Source organism: Anthonomus grandis, chromosome 4, assembly GCF_022605725.1.
Source record: "Anthonomus grandis grandis chromosome 4, icAntGran1.3, whole genome shotgun sequence".
NCBI lineage: Eukaryota > Metazoa > Arthropoda > Insecta > Coleoptera > Curculionidae > Anthonomus > Anthonomus grandis.
In genome coordinates this window covers 37,485,618-37,505,407 of record NC_065549.1, presented here as the reverse complement: position 1 = coordinate 37,505,407, position 19,790 = coordinate 37,485,618, and the positions used below count along the sequence as shown (strand labels likewise).

Sequence of the window (19,790 nt, the reverse complement as noted above, 5' to 3'; positions counted from 1 at the left end):
CCGAAAGAAAAGTAAATGCTAATGACAGGAGAAGAGGAAAAACGGCTGTGCTAACTTCAAGACCGTACAAAGAAGAACTGGAAATATCTATGGAAAAGAAGCCCATTAAGAAACCCAAACTAAACCTAGAAGAAAATCAAAAAGTAAAGAATAATAATAAACCTGTCAACAAGCAAAAAAAACAAATGACAGAAAAAAAGAAAATTGACAGCAGTTCAGAGGAAGAAAATGATGAAAGTTGCATTTACTGTACAGAGCTATACTCGAAATCTAAAGCTGACGACGGTTGGGTTATATGTCAGGACTGTCGACATTGGGCTCACGAAGCTTGCGCCGGAGTGGAGAATGATGATGGGCCGTACTCATGCGATTTTTGTCATGGCTAAATTAGTAATTTTAATGTTTATTTACTTTTAAGGATTTTATAAGACACTTATTTTGTTCTGTTTTTAACTTCATTAAATTAAAATTAACGATTAATATGATTTTTTAATTATTTTTAAACACCATCCCATTTTACCCGACCAGGTGGGCAAAACGGGATACTTTACAGTTTTTTAAAAATATATTTTTTTCTATGTTATAATCAAGATAATGAAGAATAACAATAGTTAACCATAAAAGAGAGTCAATGAGGAAGTTCCAGGTAAAAAATTATGGATATCATTAGCATAGTTAGTAAGTAATGGGTTAAAGCACTTTAGGTATCCCGTTTTAGCCAACTTTCCCCTATACAGTGGAGCAACGCGTGTATAGTGCTCGTGAAATTTGTTATTGTTTTGCAAAAAATATAAGTTCTAGAAGCAAAAGAATAGTTGCAGCCGCTCTTAGGAATTTAGGTGAATACACAGGTATGTTTTTTTATTCCGTAATTTTCTTTAATTACCAAAAATAATAGTCGTTTAGTTTTTGAGGTTATGTCTATGGTACTTTTTATTGCAATACAATAAAAGTAGGGAGACTACCAAAAATTGTTTTTTTGGTAGTCTCCTTACCTGTATAATAGATCAATTTTTTACCCAAAAATTGATCTATTATACATTATACTTATTATAAAATCTCTATTAAATTTTACACAAAATTTAATACAGATTTTACATAATATGCGTATATTTATTATTTAGGTTAAAAACATAATTTTTTTCTTATAACATGTACCTGTAAATGCACCTTCTTCAATTAACTAATAAATTAATTTGTTTTGTTAATTAAAAATGTTTAATATCGCTCGTTGACTGCAGATTATTAAATTTTTGCCAATAGTGGGATGAAATAGATTCAAAAAGGAAATATCTGGATCCCTCTCTTCACATAAATTTAATGTACGGAATGTATACCAAGGAAAGATTGGAACAGAATTTGGAACTGGCTAAGCCACCTACATATCGGAAAATATTTAATGAAGAATATAATTTAGGATTTCACCATCTAAAAAAAAGACCAATGTCGTACTTGTATGACTTACAAGACCTGTGTAAATAAGGATCAATTAGAAGAAAAGTACCAAAGTTACCTTTTAGCTAAAAATCAAGCATCACAGGAGAAAAGGATTGATAAGGAACGAGCGCAGGATGCAGTCGCAGGTCAACAATTTGTGAGCTGTAAGTTTTTTTAGCATCAAACTGATCCGACAAATAATGCCCTATTTTATAAACAGCATTTCAAGTCGTTCAATTTTACGATTTACAATCTGGCTTCACATGAAGGTGATTATTTTCTTTGGTCTGAAATTGATGGCAAGAGAGAAAGTTGTGAAATTGCAACATGAAATTAAAAATATTCATGCTTTAGCGACCATTGTGGCGGTCAAAATCTAAATAAATTTACAGCAGCAATGTGCTTGACTGTACAAGAATTACCTAATAGATTTTAAGTTTATGGATGTTGGTCATAGTGAAATGGAATGTGACTTCGTGCATTCAGCAATAACAACAGAGCAGCAACGAGTGGGGAAACTGAACTGGCCAGCGGTCTGGAAGACAATTGCTCGCAGTGCAAGAAGAAAAGGCGGCATACCCTACGTTGTCCACAAAATGTCGCATATCAATTCATAGATTGAAAATCTTACGTGGGTAGTAACATGACAATCCGCAAAGAAGACTTAAAGGGTGAACCAGTTAGCTGGCAAGAAATCTACTGGCTCCACTTTTTTAAAGAAAATCCATATATAATAAAGTTTAAAGAGTCCTTCGAAGAAGAAGAGTTTAGAAATCTTGATTGTACAAAACGAACAGGAACCAAGGGTACTTCTTTTTTGTTAGTAAAACGCAAGCCTTTATATGCGTCGGTCTTACCAAAATCAAAAGAAAAGTGTGACGATTTTAATTCTTTATTCAAACAGGCTCCTCCAGCAAATGGAATAGAATATAAGCCATTTTATGAAAATTTGCCACACAAAGGAGACCTAAAAAATTTTAAAAATAATTTCCAGAAGTCTAGATTTGAAAGTGATTAGCTTAAGTTGTTTGCTTTTGTTGTTAATATTATAATTAGGGATGTATTTGGTCAATTTATTAATAAATGACTTTAAATATTTTTATAAAATTATTTAATTCACAAATAGATAACTAGTTAAATCGCAAATTGGAATATTAAAAACACAAGTGGATAACTTGTTTATTCATGAACCAAAAAGAAATTTTAAGAGTATCACGTTTGGTTTCCATAACGCATTCCATTTTCCACAACCAAATAAAATGTTAATTAATAATACAGAAAAAAAACAATAAAAAATTTTCAAAAAATATTGCATTATTAAAAGCTAGCTCTAGTTCTAAGTCCACGATATGAGAAAGAAAAAGGAATCCTTATACTTCTGGTCAGTCGTTTCCAAAAGGCAAAAAACTAATAAACGCAGATTAAATGAATTTTGTAGTTGCAAGTAGTACTAAATTCTTGGCTGTAGTGACTTACAGTGAGTCTAACCTGATTGGTCATCTCATAATGACTATGTAATAAATAGGCTACTACTCAATTTCTATTATTTTCAAATTAAGAGTCTTAAATGATAGGAAAATGAAGTAATGGCTTGAAGTAATTGCACGAAAGTCAGTAAGGATTTATTTGCATCTAAAGAAATTATTCGTACAATCCTATTTAAACGATCAAGGGGTCCTGTCGACCACACTTTTGTAATATTTAGCTGCTGACAGTTGATTCCGTGGTTTTTTCGCCACGCTCATCTGGAAATATATTACATAAGTGAAAATCATGTTTAAACTCGTAGCTAAGACGTTTTTAGGTCAAAATTTATGGCGGAGTATTTAAACAAGAGAAGACTAGATTCATTTTTTCATAATGAATATTCTAAATCATTACACCATCTTCTCCATCTGGCTCTCATGATTCCGCTGCTGTGAAAATATCATTAGATATACAGTCGAACCACCTTCTCAAGTCCTTTATAACCAGGAGTTTTGTAGTTTTTCAACTGATTTTCTGCTCAGTATCTTTCTCTTAACTATCAGCTTAAGTAGCTCATATTCTTTATCTCTCATTACATGCCTAATGTATCTGGTCTTTCTTTCTTTAATTGTGATGAGAAGTTCAAGTTATAGTCAAGATATATTCGCATTCGGATCATATTTATGAACGTTTTTTTTGCTTTTTCAATTCAAGCTTTAGAGTCTATTTTGGGGTCGCACCAATTATTGATATTTGTGTCTGATTACTTGAAATTTTAACTTGTTCTGGGGTACGTCCATTAACTGTTAAGTTAGCGATAATATTTGTGTGTGTAAACAATAGTAATATTACTTTGCTGCGTTGATGTATAAACCATGTTGTTCGCTGTAGTGAACTATAGGGTCCATCACAAGGTTTAGGTTCTGCAAGAACTACGGTAACGTCTGTATAACGGATGGTGGTTATTGCTATATCGTTCAGTTTTATGCCTTTTATTATGTTATCTAGAGATTTTCTAAAAATCGCAAGCACTGAGGATAAGGTGCAGCTCTGCCTAACCCCTGATTTGATCAGTGTAGGTTCGGATGTTTCGTTGTCAATTCTAACTGCGGCTAGTTGGTTCTAATATAGCTATTAGACATATTAATTTCTTTGTCAAGTCCGATCTTACAAGGATTTCAATTAGTGTATTATGTTTTATGTACCAGCCCAAAACTTCACGATAAGCAATGAAACCGACATACACATTCACATTTATGTCAACACCTTTGAGTCAGAAAATTTAGATAAAAAAGGCATTCCTAAACCCTAAGGCTATTCCTAAACCCAAACGGCGCTCTATTCATTTTAGAGTCACATTTTCTGAACATGCGAGTATAAATAATTCTCAAAAAAATCGTAAGAATTTGCGACATCAAACTTCTCATTCGATATTGATCGCAACTAGATTTTTGTTTAGGTAAAGTTACAGTTTATTTTTTTAAGCGAAAACCATGCGTCGGACGAAAAATAACCAGAAGATCAAATTTACTAAAAAGTGATTGAGGATTTTAAAAATATTTTTTTATTTTACGAAAAAGCAATGACGTAGTATTTCTTTCACTAAAAATATTTAATAGAAGACCTGTACTGCCCAACTATGGAAAAAGGCAGTATCTGCTAATCAGCAAATTTGTGGGAAAAGGGCAAAAACTTTAAGATAATTTGCCAAGCTTTTTTTAAAGCAAACTTTAAACAAAAATGTGTTCTTATATTAAAGACAATATCAGAAATGTTTTTTCAATAAGCAAAAACGTTTTTTAGTTCTACAGTAATTAATTAAGCCAATTACCGCTTTTCTCCATTGTATTAAATATCCTTCTGAGGCAACCATAAAGCAGTAAGTGTCACATACTGCTTTTCTGCATCGATTTTTTATTATACTGCTTTTAAGTGTTGGGTAGTAATGAAAAATAGCACAGGTAAACTTTGAACATTTTTATTTATTGAGTCACTCTTTTTTTGTTACATTTCTTTTTAATATTTTGTGTTTTTTGTGGAGCGGTAAACACTGGTAAATTAAGCCAGAATTCTTTTCGATTTTCGGTCATTATGCTCAACAAATTTTTTATAATAGTTGCTTTTTTTTCCTCACTAATTCCACATGGAATAGTAAACTGAAGAGGGTCAGAAATTGTTTTTATTTTATATACATCACTCCGAAGGAACTTAAGTGTTTTAAAGTTTTCACTTTCTAGATCACATTGGACCATCAAGTCAAAAGATCCTCGTGTTGCTTTTACATGGACAATATCCGATAGTAATATGTTTTCTTTGTTAGTTGTCATGTTTTTCTTATTAACTGATGACAAGTCTTAAAATCTCTAAACTCATAAAAATCAGTAATCATTTCTTTTGTTTCAAATTTTCCTCCGTTTGCTTTTAGTCTGAGCTGCCACTCTTAAAGAATTGACAATGTAAACAAGAAATGTCATTATTTCCCAATTTTTATTTTGGGAAGAGCAGTTATCGAGCCAAAAAATAAAATTTTCAGCGTCTCTATGTCGAAGTATGAACTGAAAGAAACAACGTATCAACTCCTCTTTCCCTCTTCCCCGTATGGCTTCATGCCAAGTAACTGCAAATGGTAATACTTTTTTGGCATTGGATTTTTTTGAACCAAGGGGTGCAAAAGTTACAACGAAACTTACTAGTAGCTAGCTAGTAAGCTACTAACCTTTGAGTAAACAAAACTTTTTTAAAACTTTCCATGCCGCCCATAAGAAAAAATGTAATTCATGATGATCCAAAAAAAAACGAAACGTCGGATTAATTTTTTTTTTTGCGTCATGTTGTAGGACATAAAAAGTGGCAATGAAAAACGGTTTTTAGATTTCCAATGTCTCTTTAAATAAAGTCGGTAGAAGGTAAAAACGAATTTGACAAATTTCGGTTTTTTTTTTATAACTCCGGAAGTATCCGGAATTTTAAATTTTTTTAAACGTCATTTTATTACGCTCCAAATTGCGCAACTTTGCCTCCATTCAACCGACCCTGTAACTCTTACGGTTTCCGAGATTGCAATGGTTACCCTCGAATTTGGGACACCCTGTACAAAAAAAGATATTTTCTCTGCCAGTGGCGTCCCTACACTGCCCAACTATGGAGAAAGGCAGTAACTGCCTAATTGTAAAAATCGTTTTTTTGCTTTGCTGGAAAGATATGCAAATTTTACATCCTAAACCAATGCAAAAAAGAAGTAAAATCATTTACCTAATAAGAAAAATATGAAAAATACTTACTGCCTTTTAAATAAGTAAAGCATTTACAAGAGAAGAAAGTAGTAAATATATAATACAAAGCAAATAGCCAGTATCTTTTTGTAAAAAAATAGTTGCTGTTTTCTTGTGTTGGATTAAGTGACTTTTGTGACAACAGAAAAAAGCAGTAAGTGTATAATACAACACAAGTAGGCAGTTTCTTTGGGTAAACAAATAGATGCTGTTTTCTTTCAATGCATCAGGTAGTTTTGTTCAGTTAGTAAGTAGTTGTAAATTCACAGTGAAAATGGACAAAAAAAGGTAAGTGTAAAGGAGATAATTATTTATTTATGTGGATTTGAAGAAGGAAAATAAATAAAAAATTTTTTCAATAAAATTTTGCTCAAAAATGATATATAGCAAGGGTACAGGGTGTCAAAGTTACAAATAATAATTGTTTTTTTTTTGTCATAGCTTTTAAAATATTTAATCGATCTTAACCAAATTTCGCACACAAGTTAATATAATTAATGCTATTTTTAGCTTGACAAGAACAGAATTGATTCTGCAAATGGCGATGAATAAAAATTCCAGTAATATGGGGGAAGAAATATGAGGAGCCTGACAATATTATCGTCTCAACATAGCTTTATAATTTTGCAGAATTAAAGTACTGACATAGGTAAAAATCTTGTAAAAATGATTTAAATTAAGTATATTATGTCCGCTAAAAGCACAAAAAAATTTAAATTCTGGGTATGTATTCTTACAAAAAATATTTCAGTAAATACTATGCAGACGGAACTGGTAGGATTAGATGCAGACGAGATTGGGGAATCCTATAATAACAGAGATGAAATGTGGACACAAAATTTGGGAAATATATTTGAAACGGAGTTATTAATTTTGAAGAGAACCTTGGTAAGTAGTGTATAAGAAATATTAATACTTTTCAATTACACTGTTCAGCTGCATATTTAAAAATGGATGTAACATTTTTTTATTTTTAAATTCGACGTAAAAATAACTGTTCAAACTATTTTTTTATTTAACTAATTTTTTTACAGTACCTGCAACGATTGAAGATCATTCAGATTTGGCACTGGGAAATGATTTTCAAGAAATTCAGGAACCCATTCTCCAGAATAATTTGACTCAATTGGAAAATGTACTTTATGAACGTAGTGACGGTAATAATGAGAATTATTACCTCAACCCAACCCAACCCAACCCGACTTGCAAGTTGTGGAAAATCCAGAAGAAATTCAATCGCATGACTCTTTACAAGATGCATTTCAAGATGAGCAAGATATTGGAATTACTTAAACAGAAAATCAAGAAGACTCTAGCAGTCCAGATGAAAATATTCCTTTGGCTAATTTAAAAGAAATGCAGAGAAAGAGAAATATGAAAAAGAAGAAAAACAAAATATCACGGAAAGAAAGGTCTAAACTTAAAAATATAACAAAACATCCACTTAGAGAAGCCTGCAAAGATTCATGCAACAAAAAGTGCAAGAAATTAATAAAAGAAGAACAAAGACAATCAATTCATGACAGTTTTTGGTCTTTAACATGGTATGATCAAACAAAGTTTATCCTTAATTTATGGAGCTGAGTGTCAGTTAAAAAGAGAACTATAACTGCTGGATATTCTCAACGAAATTTAACTTTTTCTTACAAATTAACTCAAGACAGTGGAATGTCAGTGGATGTATGTAAGATTTTTTATTTAACAACACTGGGATACCATCCAAAAATGACAGAGTTATTTTTAATGTTTTGCACAAAACTGGACCAGGATCAATATTACCAAATAAAGACCGCAGGGAACATAATCCTCCAGCCAATAAAATTGATAGGCAATTGATATTAAATCATATCGAAACGTTTCATCCAAGCATTTCCCACTACCGACGTGAGCATTCTCCTTACGTGAAATATCTGCCCAGCGATGTAACCATTGTTTCTATGCATCAAGATTTTATAGAAAAACACCCAGAATACAAATGTGGATATGAAGCATATAGAAAAATATTATTTGCAGATAACATTAGATTTACAAAACTGGGTCATGAAGAATGTGAAAGTTGCGAAGTTATGAATCTTCATGAGCACCAAAGTGAAAATTTAAACCCAGAGTGTTCAGTTTGCAAGAAATGGTCAGATCACATAAATAAGGCCAAAATCGCCAGAAATCTATATAAAGCACATGCAAACACTGACTACGATTGTAAAACAGTTTGCGTTTCAGCAGATTTAGAAAAAATCATCATGCTTCCAAGGAGAAATATTAGATTTTCTCTTTTTTAAAAAGTATTTTTAATTGCCTTTAAAATGGGGTATCGCACTTACATGTTCGATTTTTTTGAAAACTTTAACGGCCTGTATCTCAAAAGTTAAGACGTTTAGAACATATGTTCAAAGGAACTTTTTTCTTAAAATGGGTCCAAGATTCACCCCCTTAAATATTAGCACACAATCTTTAAAGGACACCCTGTATGTAATATTTATTTTTACTTAAATCCAACCTCAACTCAAAGTGACTTCATAATGTCTCACTTCCACCAAGCCCAGCTAAACTAAACCAACCCAACCCAATCCAACCTAATTCGAAGCGTTTTTTTTAGACTGAACTTTCGTTTAGTTGAAATCTGTTATTAGCAAAAACATGATGCATTTCCGCAAATTGTTTTTAGCATATTTATATTTAAAAGAATATCTTAAAAATAAATCAAAAACATCTTATTCATGTAACTGATTTCAGTTATTCTAAATTCGGAAAATTGTAAATGATCGATGCTCTTCCGCAAAAAAATATTGGTAGTTTTTGTTTGATGGACACTTCCAAATACTAAATAAACCACATTTTCTTATGTAACTGATTTCAGTTATTCTAAAGTCACTAAAGTGGGAAAATTGAAAATGCATTTCCGCATAAATTTTTTTGTAGATTTTGTTAAAGGGACACTTATAAATCAAAATTTCTTACATAACTGATTACAGCTAAACAAAAGTTAAGCTGGTCCTCTTCTCTGTAATAGCCCAGAAGATGACTTAAATAAAGGCCATCGCCAACTTTCGCCAATCAAACATCGCCAATTTTTCTAAAGTAAAATCAGTTTTATTTGAAGTCCTAAACCTGGGACAATTTCTTTTCATCCCATTTATTTTTGATGGACACCCAAATTATTTAACTACTAATAAAAAAGGTATTTGTAGCGGATAAATTAAATTGATGTAAAATAGAACTTAAACTTACTTTTTTTGCGGCTTCTATAAATAGTCCAAAGTCATTCGAATGCAATAAATCTACACAACAAAAAATTCAAAAATATTCGCCAAATAGCAACAATAAAATTTCGCACTTCTCAACGGTTCGATTTAATATAAAATACTAATAGTTGTCGCTTAAAGCCATTTATCACATTTTCATCATTTTTCGCGCTGACCACTACTACTTTTCTCTGCCGGCGAAAACCTCGCTTAGGAAATGCCCACAAATAAATAAAAGTGAGTCCGGTTTGCGAATTATTTTCTATCGCGTCCGACAGTATACTCGTATGTATAAGATCATGTAACAAATTGGACGAAAAAAAAGAAACCTTGGCCGACGTAAAGATCGCGCTTTCGGGCTTAACTAAAGCCCTCTTGGCTTCTTTTGCCCACGAGCCGGCACGCGTGATACTAAATGAAACAAGAAACAAGTGAATAACAGAATAACTAAGAGAAAATTCAGCCTCTTCTCGTTGGTCCATTGGCGCATAGGATCGAGTAGAGGCCCGTCCCATACGGAATTTCAAAGTTTTCGGCATAGGGTGGTAGAAAAGGATCGAGCGAGGGGGAAGGTGTTACCCAAATTTTCAAGAGTCGAGAGTGGTCACTTTATGACGGCTGCTGTGTTTTTGTAGCTTATTTGTTATCTGTTTAATTTTTTTGGCCCTACTTATATATAACTTTTATCCTATACTATATAATACAGAATGTTACAAAATTCGGTGCAAATATTTTAAGAGCGTATTGTTGGAGTTAAAATAAGCCTTTTTTTCTCATAGACATGTGTCCTAAAACGAGCCCGCGCAAATTGCCCAAAGAAAATCGATTATTTGGAACATTATACGTCAAATATTTTGGACATTTGTAAGTTCTAATTGTTTTGGGTCCTCTTGATATTTTCGGACGCAAAAGTGGTGTAAATCCAATTTTAGACAGGGCCGTGCCTAGGGGGGTGGCTGGTTCGTGCCCCGCACGAAGGCGCCATGCGACAGGGGCGCCAAAATGAAGAATCAAAAATAAAAAATTATAAAAAAAACAAAAAAAAAAACGACACAAGCAACATAATATTTGCGAATACATATATTATCCAAAATCCAAGCAAATCGTTCGCAAAACAATTATTCCAATATTGGTAACTATAAATTAAGTTTAAATTTATTTTTTAAATTATTTTGCTTTTTATACACTATACAGTTTTAGAAAAAATGATTATGCATGATTAATTTGTAATTGCTATTGGGATTATAACGTATGCCATGTGTTTTGCTGACAATGACTTTTTCTATTTGGGCGCTAGCGTTTCGACAAGACGACAGTGAGCGATCCTTGCTGTCTATTGTCTTTGGTATAAATTGATAACGGATTAGCAAAAATAGCGCGCGGCCCACCTTCTCCGTCCTGATTACTGTCCGGTACGGTATGCTGCAGAAGTTATACTCTATTTCAGAAGTGTATAGAGCAATAAACTGGGGAATTCCGTTCTGTTTGGCTACATTTCGTGGTAGTTCATAGGCGCAGGTACTTATAATATTTATGAATTTAATTTTCACGGATTAAATGCCTTTATTTTGAAAGAGATTAAATACTAAATAAATACTTTTAATCCTTTTGTATAGGTACCTATCTTTTAACGCTTTGTAACATGCAAAAATGGGGTCAGGTAATATATACAGACTATAAATACTTTTAAATCATATTTTAAACGTTAGTAGTCACTGCTACGCTGTAGTGTAATCACAATATTATTATCCCAATATTTAAAAAATGGAGGTATTCAGTCCAACGAAAAGATGTACTAAAAATTCTCCACTATCGCTGAGTGAAAAAGTTATTATTTTAAATGTACATGATTGCATAAAACACGATTACCCTAGTTTTACTGTGCAAGAAATTGTTGAAAAATGTTCTCGAATGAGTGGAATTGGAAAGTCCACCATTTTCAAATTGTTGCGGGAAAGAAAAGTAGCAGGTCAAGTGGAATCTCCCAAGCAAAAGCCAGGACGATCTACAAAAGTCCTTGATGAAAATGCTAAATGTATAATTCGAAGAAAAGTTCACTCTTTTTATTTTAAAAAGGAAATACCCACCCTAGACAAAATTTTAATGGAGCTTGGCCGAGATGACAGTATTCCGTTGATAAGTAGAAAACTTTTATGGAAAACTTTAAAAAATATGGATTTTGCCTGGGAAAAGCATAACCGCAAAGCACTTTTACTGGAGAGCGACGAAATTGTTTGTTGGAGACGACAATACTTGAGAAGTATCAAGCAGTACCGCAGGGAGCAAAAGAAAGTTTTTTATCTTGATGAGACGTGGATTAACGAAGGTTATATAGTCCAAAAAATGTGGCAAGACAAAAATATAACCAGTGCTCGCCAAGCTTTCATAGAAGGCCTGTCTACGGGTATTAAAGTACCTTCGGGAAAAGGAAAAAGACTTATAATCACACATATTGGAAGCGAAGAGGGATTTTTAAAAGAAGGTCTGCTAACCTTTGAGTCGACTCGCACAGGAGATTACCATGAAGACATGAACTCAGACGTTTTCGAGGACTATTTTGTTGAAATGATAAAATTTCTTCCGGTTAATTCGGTGGTGGTTATGGATAACGCAAGCTATCATTCACGGCGAATAGAGAAGACGCCAACTTCAAGTTGGAGAAAGCAAGAAATTATCGATTGGCTGACTGCAAAAGGTATTGCGTTTGAAGCAAATTTGATAAAAAAAGAACTGCTGGCAATAGCAAACTTACACAAAACTCGTTTCATGAAATACGCCGTGGAAGATATAGCCGAAAAATATAATATAACTGTACTGCGCTTACCGCCATATCATTGCGAACTAAATCTTATAGAACTGATATGGGCGCAGGTAAAAGGATTTGTAGCAAGACAAAACACGACTTTTAAAATGAAAGATGTTAAGCTACTGTTTGATCAAGCCATTACGGAAGCGACACCAGAGAATTGGCGAAAAGCAGTCCTGCATGTAATTAAGCAAGAGGACAAAATGTGGGATCTTGACAACCTCATCGATCAGACAGTCGATCCTTTAATTATAATGTCAAGAGGTGATGACAGTTCGTCAGATGACGAAGAAGACTACAATCTATTATAATTTAAAATTGTTATACACTGTTCAAAAGGTGCCAGATCCAAAAGTGACATTTTCAACTGTTTTACTCTACATATTATGTTCAATAAATTTGTGAAAAAAATATATTATTCCATTTAAACAAAAGTAACTTTCTAAAATAAAATAGCATTTAAGTATATTAATTATAAGGTAAAAAACAAGTCCCAGTTGCACGCCTTTGGCGAACCGTTTTCAATGTTTATCAGTGGGTAACAATGGGCAAAACTCATAAATTGACCCAAAACCGGGTGGCATTACCTGCAATCAACAAAAAGAAAGAATTTTACATTGAAACTAATACGCAACTAAGGTAGTGGCATAAAATATTGGTGGATCACCAGGTACCACTTTTGCATACCTAATGAGGTTTTATTGCTCTACACACTTCTGAAATAGAGTATAATTCTAGCCTTTCAATGTTCTAAGGGCTCGCCTGTTTTCTGTTTATTTTGATTTTTGCTATCTAGTGTTTTATCCCGACTTGGTTGGAAATTAGATCGATCCAGGCTATGACTTCATTATCATTTATTTATACTCGGTAGTTTGTTACTTACTGTTTGTTAATTTGGTTTATTTGTTTGTTACAAAACTGTTAAATAAGTTAATAAAAACGCCTCTCCTCCTAGTCTGATCTGATATAAGGTATGTTTATTTTTATTTATTTTATTTATAGATAAAATGTATTATACCGAATATTGCATTTTACATTGCATAGCTAGGCTAGACTCATTTTTTTTTTATATAGACGTATTTAATTATTTTTAAATTAAATTAAATACTATTTAATTACAGTGTTAATTACTTAAAGTATTTAAATAAATAAAGAGCACTAAAATATACGTCAAACAAAATAAAAATTATTAAATATTACCCTGTATACTTATACTAAACGTGCATACCTCTTATTGTTACTACTTTTTTGTAATTATTATCTTTTTTTTTTGTAATTTACAATGTTCCTAAAGAGAAAAAAACCATCCGGAAGTGAATTTAAAAAGAGAAAGCAGATGCGGCAGTCGGAAGAAAAAAAAATGGAAGGTGCCATACAAAAATTGTTAAAACCCAAAGAAATTGGCAAAAATGAATCCAGTACGTAAGTTAATTTTTCTAATCTCGATAGTACCAGTGCTAGTGATGAAGTCAGCTTTCCTTCGTGTAGTTCAAACAAGAACCAGGTAGACAATTCTTTAAATAATAGTTCGAGTGAGAGCGACAGAAGTGATATAAGTACGGAAAAAGAATATCTCCATGAATCCAATTCATCCGATGAAGAGATTGAACTTGGTTGCAACGCTACAACAGCACAACAATGTGTGAGCGATACCGATGATTTGAGTGATCCAGCAAATTGGCCTTCACCTCTTACCGTAAAATACATAGATTTTTTAATTGCTCAATATACGAGTAAAACCCATGACTTAACTTGACTTAAATAAAAAAATTTGTGTTTCCTAAAAATTCAAACGGCAGAAGTTTTTCGTTGGCCTATTTTGAAAGGGAATTAAATAACGAGGAGGAAATTTTAAGAGAATGGCTAAGATATTCAATAAAGTTAAATAGTGTTTTCTGCTTTTGTTGCAAAGTTTTTGGTCAGTCTTCACAACACATGTCGTCATTAATAAATGATAGCGGCTTTTCTGATTAGCCACACATAAGTGACAAGGTGTTCAAGCACGAAAAATCTGCAACCCATTTAAACAATTTTAAAACTTGGAAGTCGACCGAAATGTCAATAAAAAATAAAACCACCATTGATGGCACTCATTAGACTCTCTTCGAAATGGAAAAGAAACATTGGTATGCAGTAATTAAAAGGCTAATTGCTATTATTCAGTATTTGGCAAGTTGTTCCTTGCCATTTCGCGGAGATTCTAATGAGCTATATGTAAATAATAGTGGCAACTTTTTAAAGGCAGTGGAAATGGTGGCAAAATTTGATGCTGTCATGGCTGAGGACTTAAGAAGGATACAATTGTCAAAAAACCAAAAAACTTACCATACTGCTCATTATCTAAGTAACAAATTTCAAAATGAAATAATTTCTTTAATGGCACAAAAAATTATTAAAACCATTAACGATAAAGCAAAGATTTCCAAATATTTCTCTATAATTATTGTTGATAGCACTCCAGATTCCAGTCATACAGAACAAATAACTATTGTTATTAGGTTTCTAAATGAAGTAGAAAATGCATTCGTAATAGAAGAACACTTTTTGGGTTTTTTTTTTAATTCTAGACACTACTGGCCAAGATAAGATACTGTAACTTGATTTGGCTAAGAAAACTCTAGACTTTTTGTGTATATTAAAAAATATTTGTAATATTGAGATGACTGTAGAGTAAACATTTGATACATAAATCGAATATTAGTTACAGTTACTGCGGATATTCTTCTAATTCTACAGGGTTAATATTAAATTACTGGGCTGTTTGATTACTATATAAACAAGAATGACAATTTGTCAACATAACTGCAACACTATACATGAGACCTACTTCTTGCATGAGAAGTTTCTGATTTTTTTTGTAATCTAGGAATGCGAATTCAGCAATCACCTTTCCAAAACCTTACTCTACTGCTACTCTCGCCCGACTCATTCTTGCATTAAATTCCCTCTGTTCTGGATTCAGACCAGCTCGAGCTTCTAGCTGGTTGTAAAGCTGAGATTCCCTTAGAATGGTAGGATCATGTTTTCTCCCCTCATAGGCACCTTTTAAATTTATAATGATTCCATTTGGACAGGTAAGACCCTGAAATTTGACACAATGATGTCGTTTATGTCCGGAGTAGTATGCTTCTTGATTTTCACTTGGTCTACAGATGCCTCGAGTTTTCCCATCAATAAAAGCCTAACAATTGGGAATTGGTACACCTTTTATATTTATTGTGTTAGCATACAACCTAAATCTATCATGATTCAACCATTGCAAATCTCTTGGATTAGGCAGTTTTTGCCCAAAATTCATGATGATGTATCATATAATCAATTATTTTGGATAATGCTGGATGTGATTTATCAAAGAATGGTTCTAAATCACTTAGTCTGTTAGGATAGCCCAATCTCCTTAAAAGAATGCAGAGTCCATCTTGACCAGAACACTTATCTCCACTATCAGTTGTAAATTCATTTGGAAGTCGGAGTAACACACCAATCTGGGTATATCTGTCTTCTCAAACCGAAAATACAGTCTACATTCTGTGTTGGATAAATTGTTTAAATTAAAATTACCATAGATATTGACTCGGTCTATATTATTAATAGGTGGATTAATTATTTCTAACAACAGGGCATCATCTAAGTAGCTGTCAGAGCTGGAGGATTCTAGAGCTGCAAAATCCTCAATCATATTGTAACCTAAGGAAAACAATGAACACGAATTTCATGAAAATAAAGCTTTTTGCTATCGTTAGGTTAGCGGTAAACGTATCACCTATTTCGAAAACACTTTTTGGGGAGCTGTCAAACAGCGACTAAGATAACGTTTATGTCTATGTTAAGCGTCAAAACATATGCATATTCGAAAACTGCCTAATATTTCTTTTGGTATTAGATACTTAAACAATTTTAAGTGCATTTGTTCCATATTTTTAACATGTGTCATATTTTGTATGTTTTCAGAAAAAGGCAATAAAAAAGTAAGAATAGAAAAGTGAAATCCGTTTTTTTCTAATTTTAGTATAATAAATTTTAGAGGATTTTAAAATCATAAAAACAGCAATTTTCAAAATCGCGTGTCTTGGAGCTGAGTAAAATAGCATGGCATGGTATGGCACGTGATACATTAAATTGTTTATAATTTTGTGCAAAAATCTAAAAATGTAATCACGTGTATACAAAAATAATCCGACGTTTTGTTGTTTTTCGATCATCATTAACTTTATTTCTTCTTATAGGCGCCATATTGAGTTTTCTCATTTTTAAAAAGTATTTTTAATTGCCTTTAAAATGAGGTATCGGACTTGCAACATCCGATTACTCCTTCTAGTACTTCCCATAAGAACTCCATGAGTGCAAGAGAGAAAGATATTTCAATGGGATTTCCAAATAAATTGATTTTATATAAACTGAAGCTATAAAATACTCTGTATTTGATATAGTTTTTTCTAAACCAATTCAATGAAAATGTATCAATTGAATACAGGGTATTTCATAACTTTGGTTCATATATAAAACAGAGTTGATGATAATTTCCCAGATAAACTTGTTGACAAATCCCATTGAGTTCTTATGGGTACTAGAACGAGTAATCGGACATGCAAGTGCGATACCTCATTTTAAAGGCAATTAAAAATACTTTTTAAAAATGAGAAAATCCAATATGGCGCCCATAAGAAAAAATAAAGTTGATGATGATCGAAAAAAAAACGAAACGTCGGATTAATTTTTTTTTGCGTTATGTTGTAGGACGTTAAAAGTGACAATTAAAAACTGTTTTTAGTTTTCCGATATCTCTTTAAATAAAGTCGGTAAAAGGTAAAAACGATTTTGACAAATTTTTTTTTTTTGGATATCTCCGGATGTATCCGGAATTTTAAATTTTTTAAACATCATTTTATTAAGCTTTAAATTACGCAACTTTGCCTCTATTTAACCGACCCTGTAACTCTTACGGTTTCCGAGATCCCAATGATCACCCTCAAATTTGGGATACCCTGTACATAAACGCCTGGACTATGCGGTTCGGCTGAAAAACAATAAATTACATTTGACGGAAAACTATAGCAGCACGAGTTAATTTTTCTCGGTATGTAACTGTTTTTTTTTTTTAATGTTGCCGCATCAAAGTCTTATGTTTTATTAACTCATAGCTAAAAAGGTACGAGTTAATACCACATTTCATTACTGTTGCAAAATAGCCCAAGCCCATTTTATATTACGGCATAATATATTCTTAATCATACCTTCGTTACTTTTTGAATGAGTCCCATTAAAACTAAAAAGAAATATTCTGCCATACTTAATCTTGCTAATAAAAGTAATGACTTAGGCGGTCTTAAGTAAATAGGTTCCTAATTTGTGGCATGATCAAAATGAGTTCAGTAAGTAAATAAATTACGTAACTAAATACAATATAAATAATTGAAAATAGTCAGCTTAATACTGCTACCACAGAAAGTTTTCATCTTAAGATGTTTATTACAAACCCTGAAAAACCTGGTAAGCATTGTAAAATCTAAAAAAACATTAACAAATATCTAATTTAGTATTTTTAGGTATATTACTGACAAACATATATAAGTTTCTCATGTTAACAGATTATGTTAAAGCGTTTGCATTTGTTCAAATTTTTGTAGCTTTATTGCTGGTTTTTTGCCAAAGTTTATATTTTATCGAAAATTTTGAAAGAATACTTCTCCTAAAATATGCTCCCTTGTATTTTGCTTGTATTTATGTAAGTAAGCTACTTTATTTCATTTAAAATAACTTATTACTTTTAGGCATTATTTGATTTTTTTTAATTTTTAGCTTCTATTTACTAATATTATCTATTTGGTATTCTTTAAACAGCTGAAAAATCAACTGACATCGAACCAGATGCTATTTTGTCCTATCATAACCAGAATCAGTAAGCAGACAAGAACCACAATTAGCAGAGAAATAAGAAAAATGAATAAGCATTTTATATTTCAATTTTTTATCGGTTTTTCTGGTATTATTCTCACTTTGATATCTTGGAATACCAGCAACGATAATTTATTATACCAAATATTTGAAAAGCTACTTAAAAAGGGTAAGGTATATTAGAGTAATGTAATACTTTTGTTTAATCTTCCCCTGATGCGATTTTTTAAAACCTCAGTTGCAATTTTAAATCATTCTAAAAATTTTAAAATAAAAGGTATTTTTGTTTAATTTTTTTAAATATATACTCTAGTACAAAATAAGTTTTAAAAATTCTTTAATTATAGAGTCGATTGGGGGAATTGTGCGCACTTTTGTGTTTTTTATCGCATAAAATAAAAAATGTAAAAGTCTAAATTTTATGAAAAGAATATTTATTGCGTTTAGGTATGCCTAATAAATACATAAACATAATATACAGTTAAACTTAAACATTTCTCAGATAATACAAAAAAAAGTTTTTAAGGCAGTTTGCGCACACTTGTCCGCGAATAAGGGTAAGTGTTCCCAGCTTTAGGTATAAGTGTACGCACTAGTTTACTGATACAAGTTGCACACAAAAATTCCAGTTTCGTACGATGTGCATGCTTCATGCCACCACTCCGAACACTTGGAACACTGAATCCAATTTTCACTCGGAGGCTCTTCAAATTTTTCACTGCAAAGTGGGCAAAAATATTGTTTTATATTTTCAGTTAAAATTTTTTTTTTACGTCTCTTTTTTTTAGGGTTGACGGTCCCGCTTGGGGAGAAACACTGCGCAAATTCATTATTTTTTTCTTTTTATTACTTTTTTCTTCGTCAATTTTTTGTTTATTTTCTAAGTCTTCTTTAAAAGGACTTGATGTGACAATTTGAGATTTCTGGGTTTTTCTCTTTTGCGAAACTGATGCTTTTGGAAAAGGGCTAATCGTGATCAGAGCTACATGGTCATCTACCTTCTCCTCATTGGTCGCAGGAAGTTCGGTTGTTTCATTTAATTCTTCAGCGTTGGTGGTTCTCCTCTTGCTGACGAATATTTTCAACATCAGTTACCGAAGCGGGCAGAAAGTCATGTTCTTAGAACGGAAATATCCCAGTGACAGAAAAACCAGATGCAGCATTCCCAACTGTTACCACTTGTTTGTAGGGCTCGTTAAAAAGGCCAGCTATCTGGTGCTGCGTTATTGCTCTTCCAGGATATTGATTCATCCAGCGCTCACATTCTACAGAATATTTAGCTTTTAGAGGACCAAAAAAACTTCTGTCTAGGGGTTGGATCTTATGGCTGGTGTGGAGCAAGTATAAGAATTTCAATTCCCAATTGTCTGCAATAATTAGATGCCTCTAGGTTGATGTGCGATGAATGGTTATCCAATATTAATAAAACTGGCGCTTCTTTTTGGGGATGGGCATGATCCTTAAAGTGATACAGCCACTGCATAAACAAGTCTGTCTTTATATATCCTGAGTCGGATACTATACCAACACAGCCAGTTGGGCCTGCATCAAGAAGTTCACCTTTCATCCTTTTCCTGGGAAAAATAAAACCATAAGGCACGTATTGACCAGTAGCACTCATGCAACATATCGCTGTTACTGTTATGCCTCTTTCTGCAGATACAACCTTAC

At 32.5% G+C, this 19,790-nt stretch overlaps 1 protein-coding gene across 1 annotated transcript in view; it reads right to left on the bottom strand.

Moving 5' to 3' along the window:
- The window catches only part of LOC126735783 (uncharacterized), a 359,988-nt gene extending 350,285 nt beyond the window's left edge, over window positions 1-9,703 (bottom strand). Inside the window, exon 1 of the mRNA XM_050439891.1 lies at window positions 9,405-9,703. The gene's annotated coding sequence lies outside the window, so the exon portion shown is untranslated. The remainder of the gene's footprint in view (window positions 1-9,404) is intronic.
- Between the last annotated feature and the right edge of the window lie 10,087 nt (window positions 9,704-19,790).